This window comes from Balaenoptera acutorostrata, chromosome X, assembly GCF_949987535.1.
Source record: "Balaenoptera acutorostrata chromosome X, mBalAcu1.1, whole genome shotgun sequence".
Lineage (NCBI taxonomy): Eukaryota > Metazoa > Chordata > Mammalia > Artiodactyla > Balaenopteridae > Balaenoptera > Balaenoptera acutorostrata.
The window spans coordinates 90,583,721-90,595,100 of NC_080085.1; the positions used below are offsets into that span (position 1 = coordinate 90,583,721).

General features: G+C 50.3%; 1 pseudogene; it reads left to right on the top strand.

Moving 5' to 3' along the window:
• Positions 1–665: 665 nt before the first annotated feature.
• On the top strand, positions 666–8,395 carry LOC130706414 (nuclear RNA export factor 2-like; annotated as a pseudogene).
• Positions 8,396–11,380: the final 2,985 nt, after the last annotated feature.

Here is an 11,380-nt window from a genome sequence, read left to right on the forward strand (position 1 = left end):
AAAAGAGAGCTCACCCTGGCTCTTGCAAACAGAGTATTGTTCAGGGCAAGGCTGGAGGGAGGGAGACAGTTCAGGAGGCTGTGACATCAGTGCCACGTGACATTAAAGCTCCTAGTGCACTGGCAAAGGAAGTCCAGCTAGCTTGCTGGTTGTTAGTGGAATCGGTGTGGTGGCTGATTGGATTTGGGAAGCACGAGAGAGGTATTGGTGTGGTTGTTGGAAAGTCCTGAGAGAAGGCAAGATTCGGGTGCCTTCCTGGTACATATATGACTGGTGTCCAGTCTAACCCATGGACGCATACACCTCGGTTCCTTGTCAGTCCTGCTCCACTGTGTTAAAAGTTTCAACGCAGTTGCCCTCTCCTCCCTCCTCCTTCTCCTCCCTCTTTCTCCTCCTTGTCCTCCTCTTCCTCATCCTGCTCCTCCTCGATTCTTCCCCTGATAGTGCCATCTGTCAGATAAGGCTGTCCTCTCTGCACAGGCAGAAGAGTGTCCTTTCTGAGGTTTGTGGGATTGGTCCCTTAGGCCAGGTTGGCACTGTGCCTGCCCTACCATCCTGTTAGCCTAAGACATGGTATGTGGTAAGTGCACCAGAGATGTGTCTTCAAACCTGTATTTTTGTTCCTCTTTTCAGAATACAGTGATGGTGGTAGACCACCTCAAGGAAGAAAGAAACGTTGTAGTTCTTTCCCAGGTAATTCTGGCAAGAGGAGCCGTCATTATGAACACGGTGGGGGTGAGCCTCAGCCCTCACACCTCCAGGAGGATGATGGAAACGTGGTGAAGAGGGATGTCCAGGAGGACCCCGAAGTAAGACAGTAAGTGACCAGGCAGCAGGGTTTGTACACAGCAGCCCCTGGGACTATGCACCTCTCTCACTCTCCGTGGACTTGTTTTTCTTCTGTCACTGCAAAACTGAAGCATGCTAGAAGTGAAATAATGGTTGAGCAATCCTAATTGTAGTGCTGGTGTCAAAGAGACGAGGGTGTACAGAAGACTTTCTTAGCACGTATGGCCACTCACCCTCCTTCTCTCCACATCCCCCCTGCAGCTCTCCCTGTACCATCCGAGGCAACGAGAGGACAGTGAGATTGGACAGTGAAGGCCACATGCATATGACTGTGTGGGGAAACAGAAAACCTCTGGAGAGAGAAATGCGGGAGAACACACAAGATGGAACCCCAGGGAGCTGGTTCAGGGTCACCGTGAGTATCCTGAAAAATGTATGGAATGTGCAGGAGAGAAAAGTCAGGGAGAGTTGTGTTGGGCTCATGTTGAGATGCTGGTTTATTTCACTGGGGACAGCTTGTAAGCTGTCCTTTTTATGACCAGGAGTTAACAATCTTGTTCATCTAAGGGCAGATTCAGAGAAGCAGTGTAAAGGGAACAGGCTGACTGTGAGGAGAACGGAGGAGCCTGTCTCAGAGCAAAGATGGAAACTACTGCCAAGGATATGGAGCAACTCCACATTGGAGGTCTCAGTTTGGCAAGCTGAGTGTGGGAGATGGAGGGTCGAGCCTCTGGAGACCTTGTCTGAGGGGCAAGCAGTGTCTGCACTGGGTAGGATCTCCTGGAAATTTGTAAAAGGAAGATCATCTCTGACACCTTGATTATTTGGAAGAGAGCTTGACTGGAGAGAAAGAGTATTTAGGAAATCCATATTACACACACCCATAAGAAATCATGCCAGTGGTCCCTTCTTTAGAAACCCTGTCAAGCTCAGTAGAAGGCCGGAAAAGAACAGGAAAAGGTTCGTCCTCCAGCCTAAATTCCCTGTTGTCTGTCCTCTCTCCCATCCCTTCTTTTCATCCTTAGATTCCTTCCAGGATAAAGTATGACAGGACATGGCTAATGAACTCAATCCAGAGCCATTGCAGTGTCCCCTTCACTCCAGTGGACGTAAGAGAGGATGCCGAAGCCAGACGCGTGGGCACAGGGAAGGGGGAGAGAGAGACCTGGTTCAGCAGGGTCTGTTGGCTTCTGATACTATTGCTGTTGCATTCAATCCCTGTAGTTCCACTTTATGCACACTGGGGCTGAGTTCTTTGTCCAAGAAGCTAGCACTGCCTCTGCATTAATGGATGTCAGCAACAAGATTTGTGACGAGGAGAGCCGAAAGGTGTGTGTTGCGGGCATTACCTGTACATCATCCTGAGGAAGGAGTACAGGCCAGGGGCTGGTTGTCTTCTTTGGAACTAGAGTTCCTGGTGCTTACCCCACCTCTTCTTCCTGCAGATACCTGTGTTTGTCAGCCCCTCCGCTGCTCCCTACTCTGTGCGGGATAAGTTGAAGCCAGAAGAAATGGAGCAACTAAAAGTAATGCAGACTCAAGGCATTTTGTGTGCCAGCGCTCAGACCCACCTCTCCTTCCTCCAGCCCCCCGTCCCCCTCGCCCCTGATTTCCCTGCCACCACCACAGCCTCAGAGCGGCTCTCTCCATCTCTCTCTCCGCAGCTGACCTTGAGCAAACGATTTGATGTCTCCCAGCAAGCTCTTGACCTCCGGAGGCTCCGCAATGACCCAGGTACGGCTGACAGCAGTAATTCTAGGGTGGGCGAGGGCAGAGGGGTCTTCTTGGAGGGAGACTTAGGGATGGTAACGTGGGAGGGGCTGGTGCTGGCGCCAGACCCCACTCAGCCATCTGATTCCCTCCCCTCTCCTTCCTGAAGACTTGGTGGGCCATGATATTGATATAATTCTGAATCGAAGAAACTGCATGGCTGCCACCCTGCAGATCATCAAAAAGAATTTCCCTGAGGTGAGGCTGTAGGCCCAGTGCTGGTATTAGGGTAGGGGGTGGAAGAGATGGGGTGGAGGGCAGATTTGTCTCCAAGGTCCTAGACAGTAACCTTCACTCTACCTCTTCTTGCCCCTAAGCTGTTGTCCTTGAACTTGAGCAGCAACAAACTGTACCAGCTGGATGGCCTGTCTGACATTATACAGATGGCCCCCATGGTCAAGATCCTGAACCTCTCCAAAAATAAGGTGAGAAGAGGGAGCCAGATCAAAGTTGGGTTGAGAGTGGGGAGGGGGCGTGTTAGTGGCCATCAGAGTGATGACAGGAGGCAGGTGAAGGTACCTGTGGGGGAGGGAGGGGGCTGGGGGTGCAGAGAGCCGGATGTCCCTCTTTCCCTGGGATTCCTTTTCCCTCTTCCGCCCCATATTTCTCAGCTGAAGTATCTGTGGGAGTTGAGGAAGATTAAAGGGCTGAAGCTTGAAGAGCTGTGGCTGCAAGGGAACCCATTGTGTGGCACCTTCCCCGACCAGTCCACCTATGTAAGGTCAGTGTGAACACCCTGTCACCCTTCCTGGTGACCTTCACCCGTGGGAGCCTAGACTATCTGTGACAGTGCCCCTTTGCCAAAGGTGGCAGCCCTGGTCTTCTGGGAGGATCAGAGGCCCCACCTTCTGCTCTCTCTGTGCCTATCACCGGTGAGGAGTTTCCTTCCCCTGACCTGCTCACCTCTGCAGGGGCTCTGGGGTCTGTTTCCAGCTCTCTGCGCCCAGCTATGTTCCGCCAAGGCCTCCCAAGAGTGTGCCGCAGGAAGCAGGGCTTCTCCTCCTCACCAGGACCAGGAGCGACCAGCCTTGATCCAGATGCTGGCGCCCTGGACTGAGAAGGGTCCTCCAGTCCAGGGCCTCTTGCTGAGAGAAGCCTTCCTTCTTCGTGCTGAGATGGCGTTTGCCTCCCCCGTTCTGAGAGGGGCCCTCTTCCCCTTCCTCCAAAGGGGTCCCCCCTCGTCTCCCAGGTTGACATGGGGGCTTTCCTGCGCCATGCTGAGGGCTGAGGCCGTGGGTGGCTGCTGTCATGACATCCATTCTGCTGGCCCAATGCCAGGAGCTGGACCCTCCTTGGGAAAAAGCAGGGCTCCTTGAGTCAAGGGGCCAGACGTGGGCCCCCGCCAGTGATCAGAGGGCTTCCTGAGGCAGGAGTGGAAGGCAGAGGGCAGAGGTGGTAGAGGAGACAGAAGGACAGGGCTCTCAGGGGCACTTTCCATCCCTCCCTGCACACGTCACGTCATCCCATCTGGTCCTTCACAGGAGCCCTGGGCAGCCTGAGACAGGTACGGTTCCTCAGATAAAGAACGAACTCAGACAGGTGCAGGGGTCATCAGGAGAGAAGACGGTGATCATAAGAGTGGGCCACGGATCCTCAGCCCCATACTGAGCTGGGACCTGACCCTTTCCTCATTCTGGGGGAGATGTGCCCCCATGGCGGCCCTGGTTCCCATGCCCAAGTCTGGCTGAACTCACACAGGTGACAAAGTTTCAACCAGCATCCAGTGGGGCCCCAGCCCAACATGGGCATATTTTCCATTCCTACCTGGTGTGTCTGGGCGATTCTGGGGCAGGTGAAGAGCCGCAACAGGGGCGCCGTTTCCCCTTTCTTCTCTCTTCTTCCCTGACCCCGACCACGGGAGAGCTCCTTTCCCTTCCCTTTGTTTTCTCTCTCTCCCTTGTCTCTGTGCCCCTATGTCTCTCTCATCTCTCCCCTCCTACCTTCACTCCCTTTCTGCCTTCATCCCCTCCATCTCCCTCCCTGAGCCCCACCTCACTCACCTCCCTGGCCCAGCATCCTGGGCCATCCCTGGGGGGTGTCCGGGTCTTGCCAGAGTGCTGGACCCCCAGTGAGGTAGCAGAGCCCCGGGCTCCCACCCCATTCCCTCTTCTCCCCACAGCCTTCAGTGGGGCCCTGGAGGAAGGAAGGGAGGAGAAGGAAGCCCTGCAGTATGGGTTTGAAATGCTGCTCCCTGTGGCACTGGAGAAGGGAGTGCGGGTAGCCTGGGTGGAAGCTACCCAGGCGAAGGAGAGGAAGGGAGGGAGGGAAGGAATATTAAAGTGAAGGTATTGAGAGAGATGAGGAGACAGTGCCTTTCAGACAGTAAGCTGACAGATGCTCAGTGCTCAACAGGGAAGTGGACCGAAAACCCTTAAAATCAGAAGCAGAGGTGGGCAAAGGGCGCTGCTGGATGGGCCAGAACACACTGATCTCTGTTTATGGTATGACTGTTTTCACTCAAAGGAAGCATTGCAACCTTGAACTATCAACCATCTCTTCTCTATTTTTGGTTTTGGACAGGGCCATCAGAGATCGTTTCCCGAAGTTATTACGCCTAGTAAGTGCCTACGTAAATCATTGTCTCTTATGAATGTCGGTGATCTCTGCACCTGCCCTCAAGCCCTTTGGGTCTTGCCTAGATCACATATTAGCATCAGAACCTTAACCATTTTGGGGGGCATGGACTCCTGAAAATGACATGGATAGACTTGCTGGAAAAATACCCATAAATACACACACGCACACACACAAGTTGAATATAACACTAGAGACTTCCAGGACCTCATGATGAAGACATCCAGTGTAAGCTTTCCCATGGAATTTCCAGGGCCCTTTCACACCTGACCTCTGACCCTCACCCTCCTGGGCCCATCCTTTTCCCGGATCATCCAGGGCCACTCCCCTGGTCTCCACTCCTGACTTCCTCTTCCCTTTTCCAGGATGGCCAGGAGTTACCGTCACCAGTTACTGTTGACGTTGACACTCCCTGCGTATTAAAGCCCTGCAAGGTGAGGAAGAGGATCAAACGACATTTGGGGTGTTGCAGGGAGGCTTTATCCACTGCATAGTCTCAAATGCCTTTTGATTCCAGGGCAGCTACTTTGGATGCGATGAGCTGAAGAGCCTAGTCCTGCAATTCCTGCAGCAGTAAGTACCTCTGGGAAGCTGAGCAAGGGGGAGAGGGCGAGGACAGGTGAGGCCACCTAAGCACAGGTCTGCTCAGGGGAGTTTCCAAGTCTCATTTGAGGTCCAGACCACAGAGATAGACTGTCCTCATTGCTCCCCCTCAGGTACTACTTGATCCATGACTGTGGAGACCGACAGGGTCTCGTGGGTGCTTATCACGAGCAGGCCTGCTTCTCCCTGACCATTCCCTTCCACCCCGAGGACCCAGCCCCGTGAGTATCACAGCACAGGCTCTGCTCCTGGGCCGTGTGCCTCCCCAGCAGACACAGGCCAGCTCCTGCAAACACCCACCACCCACTGTTGCTCTTTGTCTCCTAGAAGCAGCTTGTGCGAGTACTTCAAGGACAGCCGGAATATGAAGAAGCTCACGGACCCCCGTGAGTGTGTGATGGGAAGACTGGGTGGGAAAGGGCGGTGAAGGGGTCAATCATAGGGCCCAGGGCGTGGCAGCCCCTGACCTTCGCTCGCTTCCCCTCCCCTCACAGACCTGCGGGTCCAGCTGCTGAAGCACACAAATCGTGTCATTGTGCACACCCTCTGTGTGTTGCCCAAGACTCAGCATGACTTAAGCTCCTTCGTGGTGGACACGTGGTCCCAGACGGTGAGCGCCTGCTTCCTCCCTCGGGCGGGCCCAGGAAGCCGCAGGTGGGTAGGAGGTGCAGGTGGTGACTGGGCGCCTGGGCTCTTCCCTTTCAGGAAACGATGCTCTGCTTCTCCGTCAGCGGGGTGTTCAAGGAAGGTGAGTGTGTGTAGATCCCCACCCCAGATGCCCCACTGCTGCCTCCCCCTGGCCAGGCTCACTCCCAGAACCACCCAGCTTCCCTGACCCCTTCCGTCCCCTTCCCCTCCCCTCCCCTCCCCTTCCCCACTGTGTTCTCCAGCCCTCAGGCTTCCCACAGACAATCCAGGTCTGAGCTGTGTCCATGCCTGTCTGCCCTGAACACCCTGGGCGTTGGGGACACAGGCTGTGGAGTTTGGTGGCTCTCATCCCAGATACTCACTCTGAGAACCTGGGCCGTTACTTAACCTCTCAGTTTCCTCATTTGCAAAATGGGGTAGTAGTATCCACCTCTTGGGCGGCTGTGAAAAACGCATCCCGTGAACCTGTGTAGTGGTTGTCAGGGGCCCTGTCACTGGGCGCAGACTGCTCCTATAGTTGCCCACCCGATTCCCGACACGCTGGCCCCCGTGAACAAATGCCCTCTCAGCATGAGTGTGAAGTCACAGCCTGACTGGGGACCGCCGTGTGAGCGTGTACAGCACGTGTGGCTCTAAGGGGTACTGTTGTTTGTTTGCTGTTGAAGTGGAAGGAAGTTCTCAGGGCTGTGTGCGTGCCTTCACCCGGACCTTCATCGCTACCCCTGCCAGCTACTCCAGGTGAGAGCCCTGTTGTGAGCGGGAATGCCCATCCCCGCCTGCGCTCAGGGGCGTGGGAATGTGGTGGCGCAGACCTTAGGTTTACTCGGTATTGTGGAAAGCCAGCAGGGAGATCCCAGGAGCAGTCTAGCCTAGTGGTTAAGAAGAGCATGGGCTCTGGAATCGGCCTATGCGTTCTCTCCTTGACCCAACACTCACTCGCTGTGTGACCTTGGTCAAGTCACATGACCTCTCTGTGACTCAGTGTCTTCTTCCGAGAATGGGGATCAGAGCGTCCACCCCTTGGGCTGTGGTAAAGGGTAAATGCGAAATTGCCCGTGGGTTGGGGATAAACCTATAAATCGAGTGAAGGTGGTGGACAGTCTCTCCAAAGGTGGGCTCTGTGGGGAGGGGCAGAGGTACCAGCCAAGGAACCCGGGAGACAGACACAGGAGGGGCGTGGAAGGAATCTGGTTGCTGAGTGCCAGTGGGAGCAGAGTCAATATTGGGGGTGTGGGTGTCCATCCAGGCGTAGTCTGAGGGCCCATTTTTCCTTCAGTCTGTGCATCGTGAATGACGAGCTGTTTGTGAGGGACGCCAGCCCCAGTGAGACCGAGAGTGTGTTCTCCATCCCAGCGCCTACGCCCACCTCCAGCTCCATGCACACCCTCTCCCAGGAGCAGCAGGACATCATGCAGGCGTCCTCCACCCCACCTGAGGTGAACCTCTAGTGGAATCAGAAGTGAGTGCTGGGTTTGCATGCGCATAGGAGGGAGCTGGGAGGAGTAGAGGGGTGATTAATGGGAACTTGAAGGTAATTATTTTACATCTATTTTTTTCTTACAAACGTTTAGTTGTGAGAAATTCCCTAATTTCATACTAATACCTTTCCATGTATTATAAAATACAGGTTTCCTATCTTATATACTGTTTTGAAACTTCTTTTGTTTATTATTAGTACCAGCCTTTCCTCTCAGTATATGTGAAGCTACATTATTCTTTCTAAGATCAATATATTAAACAATTGAATTCCAGGAAGCCATAAGCTATTATTGATAGGCATTTACCTTTTCGCTTCTTTTTCAGCATTACATGCTGTGGCATCTGCTCATTCTGGTACATACATGTTGGTAAACTTGAAGGCGTGCTCTTGTAGCATAGATTTAGCTGTGACGTTGTGTGGTCAAGTGTCTCCAGTTTGGTCCTAAGGGAGGTCATCTATCCTCCCCCACTACAGGTGCTTTCAGTACAATGACTGGACTATACCAGAACTAAAAAATTCTTTACTCATTAAAAAGTCAATTCTGAGAATTCAGAGATAAGAAGAAATAGACCTCTAGGGTTTCAGGAAGGTGAAGGCGGACAGAAGTCAGGTGCCCTGGGGTTGAAACTCAACGGCTGCTGGCTCTGCTGACATCCCAATTCTTTCTCTTTACTTTCTTCAGCCCAAGGGCAAGATTCCAGATGAATTTTGAGATGAGACCCTCATCCACTGACCTGGGATCTTGAGAACAAAACTCTGCAAATGAGCCTTTAGATGTCATTTTCATCCTCCTCATATTTGTTACCTCTCTTCTCTTAACTGAAGCCATATCCATGACTAAGCTTGCAGTCCAGCTAATCAGGAAACCAAAGTTTACCGTGTAGGCCTGCCAGTTGTTCTGTATTTTTCCCACGCATGATCCTTGTTTATCTTTATATTAAAGAGTAACATTGCACATTGTATGTTGTGTGTCTTGGATTGCTCTTCCCCTGACCCAACCATGAGTTAGTGGGGCCAGGACCAAAAGGTCCCATCTCCCACATCATCCCTGGCAGTCTCTAGCATTTATAGCCGACCTGTACAGTGCTTGAAAATTATAGAGTAAGGACTCCATTCCTGGACTACCCTAAAATCCAAGCTTTGCCTCCTGATAACCTTCTCTCCACCACTTCAGTACTCACAAGTTGTGACCGTTCTGATGTTCACTTCTATAAACAAATAGAACGTATTTAGCAAGTAAAGTACCATATTTACTCTAATAATTATGGTATTCTTAATCCTTTAACAGGTCTAAAACTGTGCTAACATTTTTATTAGGTTCTTAGGTTGTGTAACTAACACTATTTTCCCCACAACTCCTATGTTGCTTTTTTAACTTATTTACTTTGAAATAATTACTGATTTACCAAAAGTTGCAAAAAAATGTGTAGAGAGGTCATGTATACCCATCACTCACCTTCTCCTAATAATAACACCTTGTATTACTTTAGTACAGTATCGAAACTAAGAAATGGACATTGGTACAGTCCACTGAGCTTACTACAATTTCGCCATTTTACATGCACTCATTTGTGTGTTAGAACACCTGTGAATAATACTTATATATATAATTCCATGCACTTTTACCAGCTATGTAGGTGTTCTAACTATCACCACAAACAAGATCAAAAACTGTTTCATCACCACACGTTTCCCTCATGTTAGCCTTTATAGCCACACCCACCTTCTTCCTGATCCCACATCCCTAAACTCTGTCAGACACTATTATAATTTCCTAAATGTCATAGAAATAGAATCATATAGTATATTATCTTTAGGAATGGATTTCTTTCACTCAGCATAACTCTCCTGAGATCCATCCAAGTTGTAAAGTGGGTCTATAGTCTGTTCCTTTGTATTGCTGAATAGGATTCCATGGTGTGAATGTACCACAGTTTGTTTAGCCATTCCCCCGTTGAAAGACATCTGGGCTATTTCCACTTTTTAACTATTGTGAGTAAAACTGTGATGAACTTCATGTAAAGGTTTTTGTGTAAACATAAATTTTCATTTCTCTGGGTAAACGGCCCAGAGTACAACTGCTGTATCATATGGTAATTGCATATTTCGTTCTGAAAACCCTGCCACATTGTTTTGCAGACGACCTGTACCATTTTGCATTCCCATTGGCAATGTATGAGTGACTCAGTTTATCCAGTGTTGTCTGCATTTGGTTTTGTCACTGTTTTTTTCAGCCATTCTGATAGGGGGGTTTAATATTTCATTGTGCTTTTAATTTGCATTTCCATGATGGCTAAAGATGTTGAATAGCTTTTCCTAAGCCTATTTGCCTTCTGTTCATGTCTTTCATCCATTTCATAATTGGATTAAGAGGCAAGAAGTTATCTCTATAGAGAGCTGCCCTGGCTCTGGCTAACAGGCAGAGTAAGAGAATATGAGGCCCCTCGAGACTCACTTTTCTTGACAGGGAGGGCAGAAGTGGGGCTGAAGCTATTAAATGTTCCTCAAATTAGGACGGAACTTGGATATGGAACAGGATTAAGAGGTGGGGGCATCTCTGGGTCCATCTGTGGAGATCTGGATAGGGCAGAAAAAGAAGGGGGATGTGGGGCAGAGGAAAAACAGTGGAAGGAGGGAGATACAGGGGGATGCCTTCTAAACGATGCTAGATTCATCACTCTCAGCCTGCTCAATGGAGTGCAAAAAACTACTCTCCTAGACATGTGGTTTTCAACTCTGGATATCCATTAGGATCCCCTCTAATGCTCAGATTCAACCAACTGAATCAGAGCCTCTAGGGGTAAGCCCAGTCATCAGTATCTTTAAGGTTCACCTCAGTTGATTCTAATGAGCTGTCAAAATTGAAAACCTTATCTGACGGTGTATTAGTTTGCTATGGCTGCCATAACAAGATACCACAGGCTGAGTAGCTTAAACAACAGAAATTTATTTCTCACAGTTTTAAAGGTTGGAAGTCCAAGATCCAGGTGTTCACAGGTTTGGTTTCTTCTGAGGCCTCTCTCCTTGGCTTGCAAATGGCCTCCTCCTTACTCCTTCTTCACATGGCTGTCCCTCTGTGCATACACACCCTGGTATCTCTTTATGTGTCCTAAGCTCCTCTTATAAGGAAACCAATCATATTGGATTAGTGTCTACCCTAACGGCCTCATTTTAATTTAATCACCTCTTTAAAGGCCCTATCTTCAAACACAGTCACATTCTGAGGTACTGGGGGTTAAAGCTTCAACGTATGAATTTGGGTAGGCCACAGTTCAGTCCACAACAGATGGTATGAGAAATACCTTGGTCTGAGAAATTCATCTCCCTTTTAGCTACCTTCCTGGAACTACTATACAACACTTCTGCCATCACCTCATTAGGTAGAAGTTGGTCATGTGACCATTGTTGGCTGCAAAGCAGGCTATAAATGTGGTCTTTTACTGGAAACATTACTGTACCAAATACATTTGGGATTCTTTTATTAAGAAAGAAGGAGAGGGGCTTCCCTGGTGGCGC